At 45.1% G+C, this 21,112-nt stretch overlaps 16 non-coding genes across 16 annotated transcripts; all 16 read left to right on the top strand.

Moving 5' to 3' along the window:
- Window positions 1-624: 624 nt before the first annotated feature.
- On the top strand, window positions 625-815 carry LOC141191397 (U2 spliceosomal RNA). The gene has a single exon (XR_012265393.1). It is a non-coding gene; the product is annotated as a U2 spliceosomal RNA (small nuclear RNA).
- A 1,119-nt stretch (window positions 816-1,934) lies between these two features.
- Window positions 1,935-2,125, top strand: LOC141190784 (U2 spliceosomal RNA). The gene has a single exon (XR_012264797.1). It is a non-coding gene; the product is annotated as a U2 spliceosomal RNA (small nuclear RNA).
- Window positions 2,126-3,251: 1,126 nt separating this feature from the next.
- Window positions 3,252-3,442, top strand: LOC141191325 (U2 spliceosomal RNA). Its single transcript, XR_012265322.1, has one exon. It is a non-coding gene; the product is annotated as a U2 spliceosomal RNA (small nuclear RNA).
- Window positions 3,443-4,561: 1,119 nt separating this feature from the next.
- Window positions 4,562-4,752, top strand: LOC141190783 (U2 spliceosomal RNA). Its single transcript, XR_012264796.1, has one exon. It is a non-coding gene; the product is annotated as a U2 spliceosomal RNA (small nuclear RNA).
- Window positions 4,753-5,872: 1,120 nt separating this feature from the next.
- On the top strand, window positions 5,873-6,063 carry LOC141184138 (U2 spliceosomal RNA). The gene has a single exon (XR_012258922.1). It is a non-coding gene; the product is annotated as a U2 spliceosomal RNA (small nuclear RNA).
- A 1,118-nt stretch (window positions 6,064-7,181) lies between these two features.
- Window positions 7,182-7,372, top strand: LOC141190782 (U2 spliceosomal RNA). Its single transcript, XR_012264795.1, has one exon. It is a non-coding gene; the product is annotated as a U2 spliceosomal RNA (small nuclear RNA).
- A 1,126-nt stretch (window positions 7,373-8,498) lies between these two features.
- LOC141190781 (U2 spliceosomal RNA) lies at window positions 8,499-8,689 on the top strand. The gene has a single exon (XR_012264794.1). It is a non-coding gene; the product is annotated as a U2 spliceosomal RNA (small nuclear RNA).
- A 1,121-nt stretch (window positions 8,690-9,810) lies between these two features.
- LOC141190780 (U2 spliceosomal RNA) lies at window positions 9,811-10,001 on the top strand. The gene has a single exon (XR_012264793.1). It is a non-coding gene; the product is annotated as a U2 spliceosomal RNA (small nuclear RNA).
- Window positions 10,002-11,121: 1,120 nt separating this feature from the next.
- Window positions 11,122-11,312, top strand: LOC141190779 (U2 spliceosomal RNA). The gene has a single exon (XR_012264792.1). It is a non-coding gene; the product is annotated as a U2 spliceosomal RNA (small nuclear RNA).
- Window positions 11,313-12,430: 1,118 nt separating this feature from the next.
- LOC141187313 (U2 spliceosomal RNA) lies at window positions 12,431-12,621 on the top strand. The gene has a single exon (XR_012261511.1). It is a non-coding gene; the product is annotated as a U2 spliceosomal RNA (small nuclear RNA).
- A 1,120-nt stretch (window positions 12,622-13,741) lies between these two features.
- On the top strand, window positions 13,742-13,932 carry LOC141184976 (U2 spliceosomal RNA). Its single transcript, XR_012259681.1, has one exon. It is a non-coding gene; the product is annotated as a U2 spliceosomal RNA (small nuclear RNA).
- Window positions 13,933-15,053: 1,121 nt separating this feature from the next.
- LOC141185078 (U2 spliceosomal RNA) lies at window positions 15,054-15,244 on the top strand. Its single transcript, XR_012259774.1, has one exon. It is a non-coding gene; the product is annotated as a U2 spliceosomal RNA (small nuclear RNA).
- A 1,120-nt stretch (window positions 15,245-16,364) lies between these two features.
- On the top strand, window positions 16,365-16,555 carry LOC141190777 (U2 spliceosomal RNA). The gene has a single exon (XR_012264790.1). It is a non-coding gene; the product is annotated as a U2 spliceosomal RNA (small nuclear RNA).
- Window positions 16,556-17,676: 1,121 nt separating this feature from the next.
- LOC141185120 (U2 spliceosomal RNA) lies at window positions 17,677-17,867 on the top strand. The gene has a single exon (XR_012259812.1). It is a non-coding gene; the product is annotated as a U2 spliceosomal RNA (small nuclear RNA).
- A 1,122-nt stretch (window positions 17,868-18,989) lies between these two features.
- Window positions 18,990-19,180, top strand: LOC141185077 (U2 spliceosomal RNA). Its single transcript, XR_012259773.1, has one exon. It is a non-coding gene; the product is annotated as a U2 spliceosomal RNA (small nuclear RNA).
- Window positions 19,181-20,303: 1,123 nt separating this feature from the next.
- On the top strand, window positions 20,304-20,494 carry LOC141185076 (U2 spliceosomal RNA). The gene has a single exon (XR_012259772.1). It is a non-coding gene; the product is annotated as a U2 spliceosomal RNA (small nuclear RNA).
- The last annotated feature ends 618 nt before the right edge of the window (window positions 20,495-21,112 follow it).

Here is a 21,112-nt window from a genome sequence, read left to right as displayed (position 1 = left end):
TCCCTCTGCTGGAACACTGACTTCTTTCATTTAATGCCTGCAGACTATAAAAGAGAAACCAACCCAAAAAGTTTGGTTGATTAGTCTGTGGCATTCTTTTAAACTGTTACTTATGGCGGTCTCTGTGAGCTTCTCAGTGACATTCAGCCATCCAGGTATCCCGCCTGCAGTAGACGGAATGTGGCAATGGAACGCTGGCTGCGCGTGTCATAATAGGCTCTGAGCCTTTATATACCTGCGCACAGCAGCAGCCACCTTCAGTCTGCTGCTGGACAGCCAGCAGCAGCAGCAGCAGGAGAGGTAATTAATCAGCAACCCTCCTGCTAAGGGTAGACAGCTGCTCGTTCCACCCCCCCCCCCCCCCGCCTTAATTGGTTCTCCTCCCTTCCAACGGTGTTGAGGCGGGTGGGAGCAGCCGGGGGTTGAGGGTACTGTGCTAAAAGAGGTGGAGTTATGCAGATCTAAAACGCGTGGATTGCAGCAGCAGCAAGCCGAAAAGTGCAGGCATGTGAGGGATCTAGAGGTTGACAGCATGTCTTCTTAACGGGAGTCCAGGTGGCCATCTCCACAAATGGACTTTTCAGAATCCTTGGGTGGCACCGTAGTCGGAAACCAATTCTGGTTATCGCTTCTCGGCCTTTTGGCTAAGATCAAGTGTAGTATCTGTTCTTATCAGTTTAATATCTGATACGTCCCCTATCTGGGGACCATATATTAAATGGATTTTTAGAACAGGGAGATGGAAAAAGAGCTTGCTCTGTCCACTCCACGCATTGACCTGGTATTGCAGTATCTCCAGGACCGGTGCATCCCTTCTTTAATGCAGTTTCTAAAATCAGAAAGAATTGAATTCAATGCTTTTTGTTCATTTTGCTTGTTTGTCGGATTTTGGGATGGACTCTTTGGCTTTGCTTTTCTTCTCCTCATTGGATTTTTCATGTTAAAAGTTGCAGAAGCCAGATGACAAGCTCATTTTGGTTCAACTTCAGCAACTGTGCATTGCATTGCCATGTAATGTAATGTAATGCAATGCTATCTATCTAGCTCTCCCTCTATACTTCCTTTTGGATAAACAGACATATTAGGCAAGCATTTTGGAGCTTTCACCTAAATAACTACAGGTGGTGAGATAAGCTGCACAATATAATTGACCTTTCAGTATATTGTTGCACACACACCATCTATTTAGCAAATGCCCTTGTTATCAACAGCAGCCTTTTAAACTCACCTGAGCTAACAGGTATGTGAGCTGGTTACTCTGCTGCGCTTAAAATTTCTTTTTTGGTTTGCTACAATGCCTTTTCTGAAACGTTGTCTCCCTCTGCTGGAACACTGACTTCTTTCATTTAATGCCTGCAGACTATAAAAGAGAAACCAACCCAAAAAGTTTGGTTGATTAGTCTGTGGCATTCTTTTAAACTGTTGCTTATGGCGGTCTCTGTGAGCTTCTCAGTGACATTCAGCCATCCAGGTATCCCGCCTGCAGTAGACGGAATGTGGCAATGGAACGCTGGCTGCGCGTGTCATAATAGGCTCTGAGCCTTTATATACCTGCGCACAGCAGCAGCCACCTTCAGTCTGCTGCTGGACAGCCAGCAGCAGCAGCAGCAGGAGAGGTAATTAATCAGCAACCCTCCTGCTAAGGGTAGACAGCTGCTCGTTCCACCCCCCCCCGCCTTAATTGGTTCTCCTCCCTTCCAACGGTGTTGAGGCGGGTGGGAACAGCCGGGGGTTGAGGGTACTGTGCTAAAAGAGGTGGAGTTATGCAGATCTAAAACGCGTGGATTGCAGCAGCAGCAAGCCGAAAAGTGCAGGCATGTGAGGGATCTAGAGGTTGACAGCATGTCTTCTTAACGGGAGTCCAGGTGGCCATCTCCACAAATGGACTTTTCAGAATCCTTGGGTGGCACCGTAGTCGGAAACCAATTCTGGTTATCGCTTCTCGGCCTTTTGGCTAAGATCAAGTGTAGTATCTGTTCTTATCAGTTTAATATCTGATACGTCCCCTATCTGGGGACCATATATTAAATGGATTTTTAGAACAGGGAGATGGAAAAAGAGCTTGCTCTGTCCACTCCACGCATTGACCTGGTATTGCAGTATCTCCAGGACCGGTGCACCCCTTCTTTAATGCAGTTTCTAAAATCAGAAAGAATTGAATTCAATGCTTTTTGTTCATTTTGCTTGTTTGTCGGATTTTGGGATGGACTCTTTGGCTTTGCTTTTCTTCTCCTCATTGGATTTTTCATGTTAAAAGTTGCAGAAGCCAGATGACAAGCTCATTTTGGTTCAACTTCAGCAACTGTGCATTGCATTGCCATGTAATGTAATGTAATGCAATGCTATCTATCTAGCTCTCATTCTATACTTCCTTTTGGATAAACAGACATATTAGGCAAGCATTTTGGAGCTTTCACCTAAATAACTACAGGTGGTGAGATAAGCTGCACAATATAATTGACCTTTCAGTATATTGTTGCACACACACCATCTATTTAGCAAATGCCCTTGTTATCAACAGCAGCCTTTTAAACTCACCTGAGCTAACAGGTATGTGAGCTGGTTACTCTGCTGCGCTTAAAATTTCTTTTTTGGTTTGCTACAATGCCTTTTCTGAAACGTTGTCTCCCTCTGCTGGAACACTGACTTCTTTCATTTAATGCCTGCAGACTATAAAAGAGAAACCAACCCAAAAAGTTTGGTTGATTAGTCTGTGGCATTCTTTTAAACTGTTGCTTATGGCGGTCTCTGTGAGCTTCTCAGTGACATTCAGCCATCCAGGTATCCCGCCTGCAGTAGACGGAATGTGGCAATGGAACGCTGGCTGCGCGTGTCATAATAGGCTCTGAGCCTTTATATACCTGCGCACAGCAGCAGCCACCTTCAGTCTGCTGCTGGACAGCCAGCAGCAGCAGCAGCAGGAGAGGTAATTAATCAGCAACCCTCCTGCTAAGGGTAGACAGCTGCTCGTTCCACCCCCCCCCCACCCCCGCCTTAATTGGTTCTCCTCCCTTCCAACGGTGTTGAGGCGGGTGGGAACAGCCGGGGGTTGAGGGTACTGTGCTAAAAGAGGTGGAGTTATGCAGATCTAAAACGCGTGGATTGCAGCAGCAGCAAGCCGAAAAGTGCAGGCATGTGAGGGATCTAGAGGTTGACAGCATGTCTTCTTAACGGGAGTCCAGGTGGCCATCTCCACAAATGGACTTTTCAGAATCCTTGGGTGGCACCGTAGTCGGAAACCAATTCTGGTTATCGCTTCTCGGCCTTTTGGCTAAGATCAAGTGTAGTATCTGTTCTTATCAGTTTAATATCTGATACGTCCCCTATCTGGGGACCATATATTAAATGGATTTTTAGAACAGGGAGATGGAAAAAGAGCTTGCTCTGTCCACTCCATGCATTGACCTGGTATTGCAGTATCTCCAGGACCGGTGCACCCCTTCTTTAATGCAGTTTCTAAAATCAGAAAGAATTGAATTCAATGCTTTCTGTTCATTTTGCTTGTTTGTCGGATTTTGGGATGGACTCTTTGGCTTTGCTTTTCTTCTCCTCATTGGATTTTTCATGTTAAAAGTTGCAGAAGCCAGATGACAAGCTCATTTTGGTTCAACTTCAGCAACTGTGCATTGCATTGCCATGTAATGTAATGTAATGCAATGCTATCTATCTAGCTCTCCCTCTATACTTCCTTTTGGATAAACAGACATATTAGGCAAGCATTTTGGAGCTTTCACCTAAATAACTACAGGTGGTGAGATAAGCTGCACAATATAATTGACCTTTCAGTATATTGTTGCACACACACCATCTATTTAGCAAATGCCCTTGTTATCAACAGCAGCCTTTTAAACTCACCTGAGCTAACAGGTATGTGAGCTGGTTACTCTGCTGCGCTTAAAATTTCTTTTTTGGTTTGCTACAATGCCTTTTCTGAAACGTTGTCTCCCTCTGCTGGAACACTGACTTCTTTCATTTAATGCCTGCAGACTATAAAAGAGAAACCAACCCAAAAAGTTTGGTTGATTAGTCTGTGGCATTCTTTTAAACTGTTGCTTATGGCGGTCTCTGTGAGCTTCTCAGTGACATTCAGCCATCCAGGTATCCCGCCTGCAGTAGACGGAATGTGGCAATGGAACGCTGGCTGCGCGTGTCATAATAGGCTCTGAGCCTTTATATACCTGCGCACAGCAGCAGCCACCTTCAGTCTGCTGCTGGACAGCCAGCAGCAGCAGCAGGAGAGGTAATTAATCAGCAACCCTCCTGCTAAGGGTAGACAGCTGCTCGTTCCACCCCCCCCCCCCGCCTTAATTGGTTCTCCTCCCTTCCAACGGTGTTGAGGCGGGTGGGAACAGCCGGGGGTTGAGGGTACTGTGCTAAAAGAGGTGGAGTTATGCAGATCTAAAACGCGTGGATTGCAGCAGCAGCAAGCCGAAAAGTGCAGGCATGTGAGGGATCTAGAGGTTGACAGCATGTCTTCTTAACGGGAGTCCAGGTGGCCATCTCCACAAATGGACTTTTCAGAATCCTTGGGTGGCACCGTAGTCGGAAACCAATTCTGGTTATCGCTTCTCGGCCTTTTGGCTAAGATCAAGTGTAGTATCTGTTCTTATCAGTTTAATATCTGATACGTCCCCTATCTGGGGACCATATATTAAATGGATTTTTAGAACAGGGAGATGGAAAAAGAGCTTGCTCTGTCCACTCCACGCATTGACCTGGTATTGCAGTATCTCCAGGACCGGTGCACCCCTTCTTTAATGCAGTTTCTAAAATCAGAAAGAATTGGATTCAATGCTTTTTGTTCATTTTGCTTGTTTGTCGGATTTTGGGATGGACTCTTTGGCTTTGCTTTTCTTCTCCTCATTGGATTTTTCATGTTAAAAGTTGCAGAAGCCAGATGACAAGCTCATTTTGGTTCAACTTCAGCAACTGTGCATTGCATTGCCATGTAATGTAATGTAATGCAATGCTATCTATCTAGCTCTCCCTCTATACTTCCTTTTGGATAAACAGACATATTAGGCAAGCATTTTGGAGCTTTCACCTAAATAACTACAGGTGGTGAGATAAGCTGCACAATATAATTGACCTTTCAGTATATTGTTGCACACACACCATCTATTTAGCAAATGCCCTTGTTATCAACAGCAGCCTTTTAAACTCACCTGAGCTAACAGGTATGTGAGCTGGTTACTCTGCTGCGCTTAAAATTTCTTTTTTGGTTTGCTACAATGCCTTTTCTGAAACGTTGTCTCCCTCTGCTGGAACACTGACTTCTTTCATTTAATGCCTGCAGACTATAAAAGAGAAACCAACCCAAAAAGTTTGGTTGATTAGTCTGTGGCATTCTTTTAAACTGTTGCTTATGGCGGTCTCTGTGAGCTTCTCAGTGACATTCAGCCATCCAGGTATCCCGCCTGCAGTAGACGGAATGTGGCAATGGAACGCTGGCTGCGCGTGTCATAATAGGCTCTGAGCCTTTATATACCTGCGCACAGCAGCAGCCACCTTCAGTCTGCTGCTGGACAGCCAGCAGCAGCAGCAGCAGGAGAGGTAATTAATCAGCAACCCTCCTGCTAAGGGTAGACAGCTGCTCGTTCCACCCCCCCCCCGCCTTAATTGGTTCTCCTCCCTTCCAATGGTGTTGAGGCGGGTGGGAACAGCCGGGGGTTGAGGGTACTGTGCTAAAAGAGGTGGAGTTATGCAGATCTAAAACGCGTGGATTGCAGCAGCAGCAAGCCGAAAAGTGCAGGCATGTGAGGGATCTAGAGGTTGACAGCATGTCTTCTTAACGGGAGTCCAGGTGGCCATCTCCACAAATGGACTTTTCAGAATCCTTGGGTGGCACCGTAGTCGGAAACCAATTCTGGTTATCGCTTCTCGGCCTTTTGGCTAAGATCAAGTGTAGTATCTGTTCTTATCAGTTTAATATCTGATACGTCCCCTATCTGGGGACCATATATTAAATGGATTTTTAGAACAGGGAGATGGAAAAAGAGCTTGCTCTGTCCACTCCACGCATTGACCTGGTATTGCAGTATCTCCAGGACCGGTGCATCCTTCTTTAATGCAGTTTCTAAAATCAGAAAGAATTGAATTCAATGCTTTTTGTTCATTTTGCTTGTTTGTCGGATTTTGGGATGGACTCTTTGGCTTTGCTTTTCTTCTCCTCATTGGATTTTTCATGTTAAAAGTTGCAGAAGCCAGATGACAAGCTCATTTTGGTTCAACTTCAGCAACTGTGCATTGCATTGCCATGTAATGTAATGTAATGCAATGCTATCTATCTAGCTCTCCCTCTATACTTCCTTTTGGATAAACAGACATATTAGGCAAGCATTTTGGAGCTTTCACCTAAATAACTACAGGTGGTGAGATAAGCTGCACAATATAATTGACCTTTCAGTATATTGTTGCACACACACCATCTATTTAGCAAATGCCCTTGTTATCAACAGCAGCCTTTTAAACTCACCTGAGCTAACAGGTATGTGAGCTGGTTACTCTGCTGCGCTTAAAATTTCTTTTTTGGTTTGCTACAATGCCTTTTCTGAAACGTTGTCTCCCTCTGCTGGAACACTGACTTCTTTCATTTAATGCCTGCAGACTATAAAAGAGAAACCAACCCAAAAAGTTTGGTTGATTAGTCTGTGGCATTCTTTTAAACTGTTGCTTATGGCGGTCTCTGTGAGCTTCTCAGTGACATTCAGCCATCCAGGTATCCCGCCTGCAGTAGACGGAATGTGGCAATGGAACGCTGGCTGCGCGTGTCATAATAGGCTCTGAGCCTTTATATACCTGCGCACAGCAGCAGCCACCTTCAGTCTGCTGCTGGACAGCCAGCAGCAGCAGCAGCAGGAGAGGTAATTAATCAGCAACCCTCCTGCTAAGGGTAGACAGCTGCTCGTTCCACCCCCCCCCGCCTTAATTGGTTCTCCTCCCTTCCAACGGTGTTGAGGCGGGTGGGAACAGCCGGGGGTTGAGGGTACTGTGCTAAAAGAGGTGGAGTTATGCAGATCTAAAACGCGTGGATTGCAGCAGCAGCAAGCCGAAAAGTGCAGGCATGTGAGGGATCTAGAGGTTGACAGCATGTCTTCTTAACGGGAGTCCAGGTGGCCATCTCCACAAATGGACTTTTCAGAATCCTTGGGTGGCACCGTAGTCGGAAACCAATTCTGGTTATCGCTTCTCGGCCTTTTGGCTAAGATCAAGTGTAGTATCTGTTCTTATCAGTTTAATATCTGATACGTCCCCTATCTGGGGACCATATATTAAATGGATTTTTAGAACAGGGAGATGGAAAAAGAGCTTGCTCTGTCCACTCCACGCATTGACCTGGTATTGCAGTATCTCCAGGACCGGTGCACCCCTTCTTTAATGCAGTTTCTAAAATCAGAAAGAATTGAATTCAATGCTTTTTGTTCATTTTGCTTGTTTGTCGGATTTTGGGATGGACTCTTTGGCTTTGCTTTTCTTCTCCTCATTGGATTTTTCATGTTAAAAGTTGCAGAAGCCAGATGACAAGCTCATTTTGGTTCAACTTCAGCAACTGTGCATTGCATTGCCATGTAATGTAATGTAATGCAATGCTATCTATCTAGCTCTCATTCTATACTTCCTTTTGGATAAACAGACATATTAGGCAAGCATTTTGGAGCTTTCACCTAAATAACTACAGGTGGTGAGATAAGCTGCACAATATAATTGACCTTTCAGTATATTGTTGCACACACACCATCTATTTAGCAAATGCCCTTGTTATCAACAGCAGCCTTTTAAACTCACCTGAGCTAACAGGTATGTGAGCTGGTTACTCTGCTGCGCTTAAAATTTCTTTTTTGGTTTGCTACAATGCCTTTTCTGAAACGTTGTCTCCCTCTGCTGGAACACTGACTTCTTTCATTTAATGCCTGCAGACTATAAAAGAGAAACCAACCCAAAAAGTTTGGTTGATTAGTCTGTGGCATTCTTTTAAACTGTTGCTTATGGCGGTCTCTGTGAGCTTCTCAGTGACATTCAGCCATCCAGGTATCCCGCCTGCAGTAGACGGAATGTGGCAATGGAACGCTGGCTGCGCGTGTCATAATAGGCTCTGAGCCTTTATATACCTGCGCACAGCAGCAGCCACCTTCAGTCTGCTGCTGGACAGCCAGCAGCAGCAGCAGCAGGAGAGGTAATTAATCAGCAACCCTCCTGCTAAGGGTAGACAGCTGCTCGTTCCACCCCCCCCCCACCCCCGCCTTAATTGGTTCTCCTCCCTTCCAACGGTGTTGAGGCGGGTGGGAACAGCCGGGGGTTGAGGGTACTGTGCTAAAAGAGGTGGAGTTATGCAGATCTAAAACGCGTGGATTGCAGCAGCAGCAAGCCGAAAAGTGCAGGCATGTGAGGGATCTAGAGGTTGACAGCATGTCTTCTTAACGGGAGTCCAGGTGGCCATCTCCACAAATGGACTTTTCAGAATCCTTGGGTGGCACCGTAGTCGGAAACCAATTCTGGTTATCGCTTCTCGGCCTTTTGGCTAAGATCAAGTGTAGTATCTGTTCTTATCAGTTTAATATCTGATACGTCCCCTATCTGGGGACCATATATTAAATGGATTTTTAGAACAGGGAGATGGAAAAAGAGCTTGCTCTGTCCACTCCACGCATTGACCTGGTATTGCAGTATCTCCAGGACCGGTGCACCCCTTCTTTAATGCAGTTTCTAAAATCAGAAAGAATTGAATTCAATGCTTTCTGTTCATTTTGCTTGTTTGTCGGATTTTGGGATGGACTCTTTGGCTTTGCTTTTCTTCTCCTCATTGGATTTTTCATGTTAAAAGTTGCAGAAGCCAGATGACAAGCTCATTTTGGTTCAACTTCAGCAACTGTGCATTGCATTGCCATGTAATGTAATGTAATGCAATGCTATCTATCTAGCTCTCCCTCTATACTTCCTTTTGGATAAACAGACATATTAGGCAAGCATTTTGGAGCTTTCACCTAAATAACTACAGGTGGTGAGATAAGCTGCACAATATAATTGACCTTTCAGTATATTGTTGCACACACACCATCTATTTAGCAAATGCCCTTGTTATCAACAGCAGCCTTTTAAACTCACCTGAGCTAACAGGTATGTGAGCTGGTTACTCTGCTGCACTTAAAATTTCTTTTTTGGTTTGCTATAATGCCTTTTCTGAAACGTTGTCTCCCTCTGCTGGAACACTGACTTCTTTCATTTAATGCCTGCAGACTATAAAAGAGAAACCAACCCAAAAAGTTTGGTTGATTAGTCTGTGGCATTCTTTTAAACTGTTGCTTATGGCGGTCTCTGTGAGCTTCTCAGTGACATTCAGCCATCCAGGTATCCCGCCTGCAGTAGACGGAATGTGGCAATGGAACGCTGGCTGCGCGTGTCATAATAGGCTCTGAGCCTTTATATACCTGCGCACAGCAGCAGCCACCTTCAGTCTGCTGCTGGACAGCCAGCAGCAGCAGCAGCAGGAGAGGTAATTAATCAGCAACCCTCCTGCTAAGGGTAGACAGCTGCTCGTTCCACCCCCCCCCCCGCCTTAATTGGTTCTCCTCCCTTCCAACGGTGTTGAGGCGGGTGGGAACAGCCGGGGGTTGAGGGTACTGTGCTAAAAGAGGTGGAGTTATGCAGATCTAAAACGCGTGGATTGCAGCAGCAGCAAGCCGAAAAGTGCAGGCATGTGAGGGATCTAGAGGTTGACAGCATGTCTTCTTAACGGGAGTCCAGGTGGCCATCTCCACAAATGGACTTTTCAGAATCCTTGGGTGGCACCGTAGTCGGAAACCAATTCTGGTTATCGCTTCTCGGCCTTTTGGCTAAGATCAAGTGTAGTATCTGTTCTTATCAGTTTAATATCTGATACGTCCCCTATCTGGGGACCATATATTAAATGGATTTTTAGAACAGGGAGATGGAAAAAGAGCTTGCTCTGTCCACTCCACGCATTGACCTGGTATTGCAGTATCTCCAGGACCGGTGCACCCCTTCTTTAATGCAGTTTCTAAAATCAGAAAGAATTGAATTCAATGCTTTTTGTTCATTTTGCTTGTTTGTCGGATTTTGGGATGGACTCTTTGGCTTTGCTTTTCTTCTCCTCATTGGATTTTTCATGTTAAAAGTTGCAGAAGCCAGATGACAAGCTCATTTTGGTTCAACTTCAGCAACTGTGCATTGCATTGCCATGTAATGTAATGTAATGCAATGCTATCTATCTAGCTCTCCCTCTATACTTCCTTTTGGATAAACAGACATATTAGGCAAGCATTTTGGAGCTTTCACCTAAATAACTACAGGTGGTGAGATAAGCTGCACAATATAATTGACCTTTCAGTATATTGTTGCACACACACCATCTATTTAGCAAATGCCCTTGTTATCAACAGCAGCCTTTTAAACTCACCTGAGCTAACAGGTATGTGAGCTGGTTACTCTGCTGCGCTTAAAATTTCTTTTTTGGTTTGCTACAATGCCTTTTCTGAAACGTTGTCTCCCTCTGCTGGAACACTGACTTCTTTCATTTAATGCCTGCAGACTATAAAAGAGAAACCAACCCAAAAAGTTTGGTTGATTAGTCTGTGGCATTCTTTTAAACTGTTGCTTATGGCGGTCTCTGTGAGCTTCTCAGTGACATTCAGCCATCCAGGTATCCCGCCTGCAGTAGACGGAATGTGGCAATGGAACGCTGGCTGCGCGTGTCATAATAGGCTCTGAGCCTTTATATACCTGCGCACAGCAGCAGCCACCTTCAGTCTGCTGCTGGACAGCCAGCAGCAGCAGCAGCAGGAGAGGTAATTAATCAGCAACCCTCCTGCTAAGGGTAGACAGCTGCTCGTTCCACCCCCCCCCCGCCTTAATTGGTTCTCCTCCCTTCCAACGGTGTTGAGGCGGGTGGGAACAGCCGGGGGTTGAGGGTACTGTGCTAAAAGAGGTGGAGTTATGCAGATCTAAAACGCGTGGATTGCAGCAGCAGCAAGCCGAAAAGTGCAGGCATGTGAGGGATCTAGAGGTTGACAGCATGTCTTCTTAACGGGAGTCCAGGTGGCCATCTCCACAAATGGACTTTTCAGAATCCTTGGGTGGCACCGTAGTCGGAAACCAATTCTGGTTATCGCTTCTCGGCCTTTTGGCTAAGATCAAGTGTAGTATCTGTTCTTATCAGTTTAATATCTGATACGTCCCCTATCTGGGGACCATATATTAAATGGATTTTTAGAACAGGGAGATGGAAAAAGAGCTTGCTCTGTCCACTCCACGCATTGACCTGGTATTGCAGTATCTCCAGGACCGGTGCACCCCTTCTTTAATGCAGTTTCTAAAATCAGAAAGAATTGAATTCAATGCTTTTTGTTCATTTTGCTTGTTTGTCGGATTTTGGGATGGACTCTTTGGCTTTGCTTTTCTTCTCCTCATTGGATTTTTCATGTTAAAAGTTGCAGAAGCCAGATGACAAGCTCATTTTGGTTCAACTTCAGCAACTGTGCATTGCATTGCCATGTAATGTAATGTAATGCAATGCTATCTATCTAGCTCTCCCTCTATACTTCCTTTTGGATAAACAGACATATTAGGCAAGCATTTTGGAGCTTTCACCTAAATAACTACAGGTGGTGAGATAAGCTGCACAATATAATTGACCTTTCAGTATATTGTTGCACACACACCATCTATTTAGCAAATGCCCTTGTTATCAACAGCAGCCTTTTAAACTCACCTGAGCTAACAGGTATGTGAGCTGGTTACTCTGCTGCGCTTAAAATTTATTTTTTGGTTTGCTACAATGCCTTTTCTGAAACGTTGTCTCCCTCTGCTGGAACACTGACTTCTTTCATTTAATGCCTGCAGACTATAAAAGAGAAACCAACCCAAAAAGTTTGGTTGATTAGTCTGTGGCATTCTTTTAAACTGTTGCTTATGGCGGTCTCTGTGAGCTTCTCAGTGACATTCAGCCATCCAGGTATCCCGCCTGCAGTAGACGGAATGTGGCAATGGAACGCTGGCTGCGCGTGTCATAATAGGCTCTGAGCCTTTATATACCTGCGCACAGCAGCAGCCACCTTCAGTCTGCTGCTGGACAGCCAGCAGCAGCAGCAGCAGGAGAGGTAATTAATCAGCAACCCTCCTGCTAAGGGTAGACAGCTGCTCGTTCCACCCCCCCCCGCCTTAATTGGTTCTCCTCCCTTCCAACGGTGTTGAGGCGGGTGGGAACAGCCGGGGGTTGAGGGTACTGTGCTAAAAGAGGTGGAGTTATGCAGATCTAAAACGCGTGGATTGCAGCAGCAGCAAGCCGAAAAGTGCAGGCATGTGAGGGATCTAGAGGTTGACAGCATGTCTTCTTAACGGGAGTCCAGGTGGCCATCTCCACAAATGGACTTTTCAGAATCCTTGGGTGGCACCGTAGTCGGAACCAATTCTGGTTATCGCTTCTCGGCCTTTTGGCTAAGATCAAGTGTAGTATCTGTTCTTATCAGTTTAATATCTGATACGTCCCCTATCTGGGGACCATATATTAAATGGATTTTTAGAACAGGGAGATGGATAAAGAGCTTGCTCTGTCCACTCCACGCATTGACCTGGTATTGCAGTATCTCCAGGACCGGTGCACCCCTTCTTTAATGCAGTTTCTAAAATCAGAAAGAATTGAATTCAATGCTTTTTGTTCATTTTGCTTGTTTGTCGGATTTTGGGATGGACTCTTTGGCTTTGCTTTTCTTCTCCTCATTGGATTTTTCATGTTAAAAGTTGCAGAAGCCAGATGACAAGCTCATTTTGGTTCAACTTCAGCAACTGTGCATTGCATTGCCATGTAATGTAATGTAATGCAATGCTATCTATCTAGCTCTCCCTCTATACTTCCTTTTGGATAAACAGACATATTAGGCAAGCATTTTTGAGCTTTCACCTAAATAACTACAGGTGGTGAGATAAGCTGCACAATATAATTGACCTTTCAGTATATTGTTGCACACACACCATCTATTTAGCAAATGCCCTTGTTATCAACAGCAGCCTTTTAAACTCACCTGAGCTAACAGGTATGTGAGCTGGTTACTCTGCTGCGCTTAAAATTTCTTTTTTGGTTTGCTACAATGCCTTTTCTGAAACGTTGTCTCCCTCTGCTGGAACACTGACTTCTTTCATTTAATGCCTGCAGACTATAAAAGAGAAACCAACCCAAAAAGTTTGGTTGATTAGTCTGTGGCAATCTTTTAAACTGTTGCTTATGGCGGTCTCTGTGAGCTTCTCAGTGACATTCAGCCATCCAGGTATCCCGCCTGCAGTAGACGGAATGTGGCAATGGAACGCTGGCTGCGCGTGTCATAATAGGCTCTGAGCCTTTATATACCTGCGCACAGCAGCAGCCACCTTCAGTCTGCTGCTGGACAGCCAGCAGCAGCAGCAGCAGGAGAGGTAATTAATCAGCAACCCTCCTGCTAAGGGTAGACAGCTGCTCGTTCCACCCCCCCCCCGCCTTAATTGGTTCTCCTCCCTTCCAACGGTGTTGAGGCGGGTGGGAACAGCCGGGGGTTGAGGGTACTGTGCTAAAAGAGGTGGAGTTATGCAGATCTAAAACGCGTGGATTGCAGCAGCAGCAAGCCGAAAAGTGCAGGCATGTGAGGGATCTAGAGGTTGACAGCATGTCTTCTTAACGGGAGTCCAGGTGGCCATCTCCACAAATGGACTTTTCAGAATCCTTGGGTGGCACCGTAGTCGGAAACCAATTCTGGTTATCGCTTCTCGGCCTTTTGGCTAAGATCAAGTGTAGTATCTGTTCTTATCAGTTTAATATCTGATACGTCCCCTATCTGGGGAGAATATATTAAATGGATTTTTAGAACAGGGAGATGGAAAAAGAGCTTGCTCTGTCCATTCCACGCATTGACCTGGTATTGCAGTATCTCCAGGACCGGTGCACCCCTTCTTTAATGCAGTTTCTAAAATCAGAAAGAATTGAATTCAATGCTTTTTGTTCATTTTGCTTGTTTGTCGGATTTTGGGATGGACTCTTTGGCTTTGCTTTTCTTCTCCTCATTGGATTTTTCATGTTAAAAGTTGCAGAAGCCAGATGACAAGCTCATTTTGGTTCAACTTCAGCAACTGTGCATTGCATTGCCATGTAATGTAATGTAATGCAATGCTATCTATCTAGCTCTCCCTCTATACTTCCTTTTGGATAAACAGACATATTAGGCAAGCATTTTGGAGCTTTCACCTAAATAACTACAGGTGGTGAGATAAGCTGCACAATATAATTGACCTTTCAGTATATTGTTGCACACACACCATCTATTTAGCAAATGCCCTTGTTATCAACAGCAGCCTTTTAAACTCACCTGAGCTAACAGGTATGTGAGCTGGTTACTCTGCTGCGCTTAAAATTTCTTTTTTGGTTTGCTACAATGCCTTTTCTGAAACGTTGTCTCCCTCTGCTGGAACACTGACTTCTTTCATTTAATGCCTGCAGACTATAAAAGAGAAACCAACCCAAAAAGTTTGGTTGATTAGTCTCTGGCATTCTTTTAAACTGTTGCTTATGGCGGTCTCTGTGAGCTTCTCAGTGACATTCAGCCATCCAGGTATCCCGCCTGCAGTAGACGGAATGTGGCAATGGAACGCTGGCTGCGCGTGTCATAATAGGCTCTGAGCCTTTATATACCTGCGCACAGCAGCAGCCACCTTCAGTCTGCTGCTGGACAGCCAGCAGCAGCAGCAGCAGGAGAGGTAATTAATCAGCAACCCTCCTGCTAAGGGTAGACAGCTGCTCGTTCCACCCCCCCCCCCGCCTTAATTGGTTCTCCTCCCTTCCAACGGTGTTGAGGCGGGTGGGAACAGCCGGGGGTTGAGGGTACTGTGCTAAAAGAGGTGGAGTTATGCAGATCTAAAACGCGTGGATTGCAGCAGCAGCAAGCCGAAAAGTGCAGGCATGTGAGGGATCTAGAGGTTGACAGCATGTCTTCTTAACGGGAGTCCAGGTGGCCATCTCCACAAATGGACTTTTCAGAATCCTTGGGTGGCACCGTAGTCGGAAACCAATTCTGGTTATCGCTTCTCGGCCTTTTGGCTAAGATCAAGTGTAGTATCTGTTCTTATCAGTTAAATATCTGATACGTCCCCTATCTGGGGACCATATATTAAATGGATTTTTAGAACAGGGAGATGGAAAAAGAGCTTGCTCTGTCCACTCCACGCATTGACCTGGTATTGCAGTATCTCCAGGACCGGTGCACCCCTTCTTTAATGCAGTTTCTAAAATCAGAAAGGATTGAATTCAATGCTTTTTGTTCATTTTGCTTGTTTGTCGGATTTGGGGATGGACTCTTTGGCTTTGCTTTTCTTCTCCTCATTGGATTTTTCATGTTAAAAGTTGCAGAAGCCAGATGACAAGCTCATTTTGGTTCAACTTCAGCAACTGTGCATTGCATTGCCATGTAATGTAATGTAATGCAATGCTATCTATCTAGCTCTCCCTCTATACTTCCTTTTGGATAAACAGACATATTAGGCAAGCATTTTGGAGCTTTCACCTAAATAACTACAGGTGGTGAGATAAGCTGCACAATATAATTGACCTTTCAGTATATTGTTGCACACACACCATCTATTTAGCAAATGCCCTTGTTATCAACAGCAGCCTTTTAAACTCACCTGAGCTAACAGGTATGTGAGCTGGTTACTCTGCTGCGCTTAAAATTTCTTTTTTGGTTTGCTACAATGCCTTTTCTGAAACGTTGTCTCCCTCTGCTGGAACACTGACTTCTTTCATTTAATGCCTGCAGACTATAAAAGAGAAACCAACCCAAAAAGTTTGGTTGATTAGTCTGTGGCATTCTTTTAAACTGTTGCTTATGGCGGTCTCTGTGAGCTTCTCAGTGACATTCAGCCATCCAGGTATCCCGCCTGCAGTAGACGGAATGTGGCAATGGAACGCTGGCTGCGCGTGTCATAATAGGCTCTGAGCCTTTATATACCTGCGCACAGCAGCAGCCACCTTCAGTCTGCTGCTGGACAGCCAGCAGCAGCAGCAGCAGGAGAGGTAATTAATCAGCAACCCTCCTGCTAAGGGTAGACAGCTGCTCGTTCCACCCCCCCCCCGCCTTAATTGGTTCTCCTCCCTTCCAACGGTGTTGAGGCGGGTGGGAACAGCCGGGGGTTGAGGGTACTGTGCTAAAAGAGGTGAAGTTATGCAGATCTAAAACGCGTGGATTGCAGCAGCAGCAAGCCGAAAAGTGCAGGCATGTGAGGGATCTAGAGGTTGACAGCATGTCTTCTTAACGGGAGTCCAGGTGGCCATCTCCACAAATGGACTTTTCAGAATCCTTGGGTGGCACCGTAGTCGGAAACCAATTCTGGTTATCGCTTCTCGGCCTTTTGGCTAAGATCAAGTGTAGTATCTGTTCTTATCAGTTTAATATCTGATACGTCCCCTATCTGGGGACCATATATTAAATGGATTTTTAGAACAGGGAGATGGAAAAAGAGCTTGCTCTGTCCACTCCACGCATTGACCTGGTATTGCAGTATCTCCAGGACCGGTGCACCCCTTCTTTAATGCAGTTTCTAAAATCAGAAAGAATTGAATTCAATGCTTTTTGTTCATTTTGCTTGTTTGTCGGATTTTGGGATGGACTCTTTGGCTTTGCTTTTCTTCTCCTCATTGGATTTTTCATGTTAAAAGTTGCAGAAGCCAGATGACAAGCTCATTTTGGTTCAACTTCAGCAACTGTGCATTGCATTGCCATGTAATGTAATGTAATGCAATGCTATCTATCTAGCTCTCCCTCTATACTTCCTTTTGGATAAACAGACATATTAGGCAAGCATTTTGGAGCTTTCACCTAAATAACTACAGGTGGTGAGATAAGCTGCACAATATAATTGACCTTTCAGTATATTGTTGCACACACACCATCTATTTAGCAAATGCCCTTGTTATCAACAGCAGCCTTTTAAACTCACCTGAGCTAACAGGTATGTGAGCTGGTTACTCTGCTGCGCTTAAAATTTCTTTTTTGGTTTGCTACAATGCCTTTTCTGAAACGTTGTCTCCCTCTGCTGGAACACTGACTTCTTTCATTTAATGCCTGCAGACTATAAAAGAGAAACCAACCCAAAAAGTTTGGTTGATTAGTCTGTGGCATTCTTTTAAACTGTTGCTTATGGCGGTCTCTGTGAGCTTCTCAGTGACATTCAGCCATCCAGGTATCCCGCCTGCAGTAGACGGAATGTGGCAATGGAACGCTGGCTGCGCGTGTCATAATAGGCTCTGAGCCTTTATATACCTGCGCACAGCAGCAGCCACCTTCAGTCTGCTGCTGGACAGCCAGCAGCAGCAGCAGCAGGAGAGGTAATTAATCAGCAACCCTCCTGCTAAGGGTAGACAGCTGCTCGTTCCACCCCCCCCCCCGCCTTAATTGGTTCTCCTCCCTTCCAACGGTGTTGAGGCGGGTGGGAACAGCCGGGGGTTGAGGGTACTGTGCTAAAAGAGGTGGAGTTATGCAGATCTAAAACGCGTGGATTGCAGCAGCAGCAAGCCGAAAAGTGCAGGCATGTGAGGGATCTAGAGGTTGACAGCATGTCTTCTTAACGGGAGTCCAGGTGGCCATCTCCACAAATGGACTTTTCAGAATCCTTGGGTGGCACCGTAGTCGGAAACCAATTCTGGTTATCGCTTCTCGGCCTTTTGGCTAAGATCAAGTGTAGTATCTGTTCTTATCAGTTTAATATCTGATACGTCCCCTATCTGGAGACCATATATTAAATGGATTTTTAGAACAGGGAGATGGAAAAAGAGCTTGCTCTGTCCACTCCACGCATTGACCTGGTATTGCAGTATCTCCAGGACCGGTGCACCCCTTCTTTAATGCAGTTTCTAAAATCAGAAAGAATTGAATTCAATGCTTTTTGTTCATTTTGCTTGTTTGTCGGATTTTGGGATGGACTCTTTGGCTTTGCTTTTCTTCTCCTCATTGGATTTTTCATGTTAAAAGTTGCAGAAGCCAGATGACAAGCTCATTTTGGTTCAACTTCAGCAACTGTGCATTGCATTGCCATGTAATGTAATGTAATGCAATGCTATCTATCTAGCTCTCCCTCTATACTTCCTTTTGGATAAACAGACATATTAGGCAAGCATTTTGGAGCTTTCACCTAAATAACTACAGGTGGTGAGATAAGCTGCACAATATAATTGACCTTTCAGTATATTGTTGCACACACACCATCTATTTAGCAAATGCCCTTGTTATCAACAGCAGCCTTTTAAACTCACCTGAGCTAACAGGTATGTGAGCTGGTTACTCTGCTGCGCTTAAAATTTCTTTTTTGGTTTGCTACAATGCCTTTTCTGAAACGTTGTCTCCCTCTGCTGGAACACTGACTTCTTTCATTTAATGCCTGCAGACTATAAAAGAGAAACCAACCCAAAAAGTTTGGTTGATTAGTCTGTGGCATTCTTTTAAACTGTTGCTTATGGCGGTCTCTGTGAGCTTCTCAGTGACATTCAGCCATCCAGGTATCCCGCCTGCAGTAGACGGAATGTGGCAATGGAACGCTGGCTGCGCGTGTCATAATAGGCTCTGAGCCTTTATATACCTGCGCACAGCAGCAGCCACCTTCAGTCTGCTGCTGGACAGCCAGCAGCAGCAGCAGCAGGAGAGGTAATTAATCAGCAACCCTCCTGCTAAGGGTAGACAGCTGCTCGTTCCACCCCCCCCCCCCGCCTTAATTGGTTCTCCTCCCTTCCAACGGTGTTGAGGCGGGTGGGAACAGCCGGGGGTTGAGGGTACTGTGCTAAAAGAGGTGGAGTTATGCAGATCTAAAACGCGTGGATTGCAGCAGCAGCAAGCCGAAAAGTGCAGGCATGTGAGGGATCTAGAGGTTGACAGCATGTCTTCTTAACGGGAGTCCAGGTGGCCATCTCCACAAATGGACTTTTCAGAATCCTTGGGTGGCACCGTAGTCGGAAACCAATTCTGGTTATCGCTTCTCGGCCTTTTGGCTAAGATCAAGTGTAGTATCTGTTCTTATCAGTTAAATATCTGATACGTCCCCTATCTGGGGACCATATATTAAATGGATTTTTAGAACAGGGAGATGGAAAAAGAGCTTGCTCTGTCCACTCCACGCATTGACCTGGTATTGCAGTATCTCCAGGACCGGTGCACCCCTTCTTTAATGCAGTTTCTAAAATCAGAAAGGATTGAATTCAATGCTTTTTGTTCATTTTGCTTGTTTGTCGGATTTGGGGATGGACTCTTTGGCTTTGCTTTTCTTCTCCTCATTGGATTTTTCATGTTAAAAGTTGCAGAAGCCAGATGACAAGCTCATTTTGGTTCAACTTCAGCAACTGTGCATTGCATTGCCATGTAATGTAATGTAATGCAATGCTATCTATCTAGCTCTCCCTCTATACTTCCTTTTGGATAAACAGACATATTAGGCAAGCATTTTGGAGCTTTCACCTAAATAACTACAGGTGGTGAGATAAGCTGCACAATATAATTGACCTTTCAGTATATTGTTGCACACACACCATCTATTTAGCAAATGCCCTTGTTATCAACAGCAGCCTTTTAAACTCACCTGAGCTAACAGGTATGTGAGCTGGTTACTCTGCTGCGCTTAAAATTTCTTTTTTGGTTTGCTACAATGCCTTTTCTGAAACGTTGTCTCCCTCTGCTGGAACACTGACTTCTTTCATTTAATGCCTGCAGACTATAAAAGAGAAACCAACCCAAAAAGTTTGGTTGATTAGTCTGTGGCATTCTTTTAAACTGTTGCTTATGGCGGTCTCTGTGAGCTTCTCAGTGACATTCAGCCATCCAGGTATCCCGCCTGCAGTAGACGGAATGTGGCAATGGAACGCTGGCTGCGCGTGTCATAATAGGCTCTGAGCCTTTATATACCTGCGCACAGCAGCAGCCACCTTCAGTCTGCTGCTGGACAGCCAGCAGCAGCAGCAGCAGGAGAGGTAATTAATCAGCAACCCTCCTGCTAAGGGTAGACAGCTGCTCGTTCCACCCCCCCCCCCCCGCCTTAATTGGTTCTCCTCCCTTCCAACGGTGTTGAGGCGGGTGGGAACAGCCGGGGGTTGAGGGTACTGTGCTAAAAGAGGTGGAGTTATGCAGATCTAAAACGCGTGGATTGCAGCAGCAGCAAGCCGAAAAGTGCAGGCATGTGAGGGATCTAGAGGTTGACAGCATGTCTTCTTAACGGGAGTCCAGGTGGCCATCTCCACAAATGGACTTTTCAGAATCCTTGGGTGGCACCGTAGTCGGAAACCAATTCTGGTTATCGCTTCTCGGCCTTTTGGCTAAGATCAAGTGTAGTATCTGTTCTTATCAGTTAAATATCTGATACGTCCCCTATCTGGGGACCATATATTAAATGGATTTTTAGAACAGGGAGATGGAAAAAGAGCTTGCTCTGTCCACTCCACGCATTGACCTGGTATTGCAGTATCTCCAGGACCGGTGCACCCCTTCTTTAATGCAGTTTCTAAAATCAGAAAGGATTGAATTCAATGCTTTTTGTTCATTTTGCTTGTTTGTCGGATTTGGGGATGGACTCTTTGGCTTTGCTTTTCTTCTCCTCATTGGATTTTTCATGTTAAAAGTTGCAGAAGCCAGATGACAAGCTCATTTTGGTTCAACTTCAGCAACTGTGCATTGCATTGCCATGTAATGTAATGTAATGCAATGCTATCTATCTAGCTCTCCCTCTATACTTCCTTTTGGATAAACAGACATATTAGGCAAGCATTTTGGAGCTTTCACCTAAATAACTACAGGTGGTGAGATAAGCTGCACAATATAATTGACCTTTCAGTATATTGTTGCACACACACCATCTATTTAGCAAATGCCCTTGTTATCAACAGCAGCCTTTTAAACTCACCTGAGCTAACAGGTATGTGAGCTGGTTACTCTGCTGCGCTTAAAATTTCTTTTTTGGTTTGCTACAATGCCTTTTCTGAAACGTTGTCTCCCTCTGCTGGAACACTGACTTCTTTCATTTAATGCCTGCAGACTATAAAAGAGAAACCAACCCAAAAAGTTTGGTTGATTAGTCTGTGGCATTCTTTTAAACTGTTGCTTATGGC

Source organism: Phyllobates terribilis, unplaced genomic scaffold (assembly GCF_046119375.1).
Source record: "Phyllobates terribilis strain yellow unplaced genomic scaffold, ASM4611937v1 Scaffold_40__1_contigs__length_11209783, whole genome shotgun sequence".
NCBI classification, from domain to species: domain Eukaryota; kingdom Metazoa; phylum Chordata; class Amphibia; order Anura; family Dendrobatidae; genus Phyllobates; species Phyllobates terribilis.
Note: the sequence above shows the minus strand (reverse complement) of the source record. Positions and strands in the feature narration are given on the sequence as shown.